Source organism: Lipotes vexillifer, unplaced genomic scaffold (assembly GCF_000442215.2).
Source record: "Lipotes vexillifer unplaced genomic scaffold, Lipotes_vexillifer_v1.1 scaffold584, whole genome shotgun sequence".
Classification (NCBI taxonomy): Eukaryota; Metazoa; Chordata; class Mammalia; order Artiodactyla; family Lipotidae; genus Lipotes; species Lipotes vexillifer.
Genome location: NW_006783036.1, coordinates 69815 through 72784, shown reverse-complemented (window position 1 = coordinate 72784; position 2970 = coordinate 69815).

The following is a 2970-nucleotide window of genomic DNA, read 5'->3' as shown; positions in this document are numbered from 1 at the left end:
AGCCTGATCACATACAGCCTCTTCCTCAAGACCCCCATACACGGAAATGGGCAATACATCACAGTTCCAAGGAAAAAGAAGATTTTCAGTCCTCGTAACCTAAAAATGGCATTGTTTAACAGTGACGTTTGCTAAAGCGGGAGGACTTTGTGTCTTGATGAGGGATTTTACGGTTTCTTACCGGTTTGGTTTGGTACTGGAAACCAGAGCTATTTCGTGGAGGGGTGTCCTGTATCAGGGCTGACGCTTTAATGGGGGGGGGTGTCCCTCAGCAGAGCCAGTCACCAGGAAGGGGGCACCCGGGTCCCCAGGAGCCCCACCCCAGCCTGGTTCCAGGGACCCTCCCCTGGGAAGGTGTTGCCAGCCGCTGGGGGCACCTGTGAGGGACCCCGGGCCTGGCTGCCTGAGCCATGCTGCCTGGGACCCCAGGGTGGCTTCGCATGTGGCTGGAACTGTCATTGGGAGCAGCCATTCAGGGACCTGGTAGGCCCTGCGTGCGTTGCTGCCACACTGGCCCCTGGCCTGGGTGTCCACGTGGCAGGGCACGCGCAGGGGTAGATGCTGTTTCCGCAAAGCGAGTGTGCTCGCCTGCCCGGTGCCTGGGTGCGTATCCAGTGGTGATGTCTGCCTGCGGGCAGGCGAGCCATCCTGTATCAGCTGAGGGAACCTCTTATGACCGCAGAGCCCAGCAGTCGGCACTGCCCTTCATAAAATTTTATTAAATAACAACAGCCTGGGGCTTCCCTGGTGGCGCAGTGGTTGAGAGTCCGCCTGCCGAGGCAGGGGACACGGGTTCGTGCCCCGGTCCGGGAGGATCCCGCATGCCGCGGAGCGGCTGGGCCCGTGAGCCATGGCCGCTGAGCCTGCGCGTCCGGAGCCTGTGCTCCGCAACAGGAGAGGCCACAACAGCGAGAGGCCCACGTACCGCAAAAAAAACAAACAAAAATAAATACATAAATAACAACAGCCTGGACAAGCTGTGTTCTTGCTGAGTCACTGGCTCTGTGGGGACTGGTGCTGGAAACCCTGGCAGGCGGCCCTTCCAGTCCCTCAGGGAGGCCTGGGGATTGAAGGCTGGCGGGGCCCGGCACACGCACGGCAGGACCCCGGCGTCACTGTCCCTCCAAGGCCCCTGTCGAGTATGGGAGACCACAGCCGGGGGCAGCCTCAGACGCCAACTCCATTGATGGAGGTGTCAGATGCAGACAGAGGCCAAGTGGGGTCACAGTGACCAGCAGGTGTCACCTGTCACGTGGGAGGAGGCGGCTGGCTGTCACCCGCAACCCAGCACCCTCGGCCACTCCACAGACCACCTGTGGATCTGAGGCTTATGTTAAGAGGTAACAGATTTTGGGCAGCTCTATGTTTGGGAAGCCTGCCTAATTTCTCATTTTCAGCCAGAAAGAGGTGGAAATTTGGAAACTGCTTTCTGCCACGCTGCTTCCGTCAAGGGGAGCATCCACTCTGGGGTCTCCCAGGACCCCTCCAGCAGAGGTCGCCTGAGCCGTGCCATCATTTCCTAGCCTTTGGTTAAAGTTAGACGTGACAACCCAAAATATGCCATTGTGCTTCCCCCCCAGATTCAAATTCAGATGCTGTCATTTTACTGTCCTCACAGCTGCCCTCCCTGCCCCCTGGCTGTAAGCCGAGCTCTCCCCTCCCCTCGCTGGCCCAGTGTCCAGCTGGGTCTCCAGCTGCTCCTCACACAAGTCCCAGACTCCACAGGCCCCAAATCCGAACTTCTCCCCAACCCCGCTCTGCTCTTCCGCCACCCACCCACTCCTCAAGCCGGAAACCACTGCTCCCCTCCCCCTCACTCCCCGTCTAATGAGACATCACGTCTACCTCTGATTCTGTGTCCTCGTGTCCAGCCCATCTGCTTGAGGAGGGGACTTCTTGAGTTGGGAGAGACAGGCTGGCACACGGTTAAGTGCTGACTGGTCACCTGATTCAGATCACAGGGTGTAAGAGGCGGTCACTCTTACCCTGAGCAGTACAAGCCCAATCAGCTACCAAACCATGGTTTAAAATAAACACGGTTGAGACTACAAAGAAATCTAAAATACTTACTGAAATTAGGCAACAGAAGAGGCCCACAGCCGCTCTCATCACCGCAGTGGCGAGCGAGGAGACTTTCAGCTCCACGCTGGGCCAGCAGGGTCCAGTCCCGAGCAGCCCCAGCAGCGGGCAGGTCTGGACCCATCCTCCAGCCCGGGCGTGAGGGGGAGAGCTGCAAGGAATCCCCCCGGAGCAGAAGGCAGCTCTCTCAGAAGTGGGGGTCGGAGAGCAGAGAGCCCCTCTGGCGGGCACTCTGGGGTTTCTGCCACCAAGTCTCAATCAGCATCACGGAGCTGGGTTCAGAGACATAGGCCTGGAGAAACCTTGGCCACTGTGTAAAAAGGAGCCTGGCTTCCTTGATGCCTCCACGCTAGAGAAGGAGTCCTGAGTGACCACACAGCCGGGAGCCCAGAGATGCCCAGGGACCCAGTGTTGGAGTCTGCCAGCCCAGGAACCAGCCACGTGGGGAAGGAAGCAACAGACAGCCAGGAGGACACATGATAATGTTTATTCTAAAAATGAATGACAAGGAAAATACAACATCAAAATATGGAGGGCGGCAACGGCAGCAGTGCTTAGAGTGGAATCCCTAAACTCCAGAAGAGTGACAGGACTGGGATTAATCACTGCCTGACATATCTCAGTACTTCCACCTGCGCTGCCTGCGAGCTCTGTAATCACCTTCTCGTGTGATGATAATCTCTTATCACTTACTGTCCATAAAGATAACTGACTATGTTTATCAGCGAAGGTTCAGAAGTTTCAGTGTGAGGACTTGCCACTGGCCAAGGCTTCTACCTTGAACTGTCCTCAGGGCTGGGAGTCTTTCCTTTTGAGGGCTGGCTGCTGCCTCCATCCAGGAAACCCCACTGCCCCTCCCTCCACGTGCTCCTGGGACATGGCGGGGGGGGG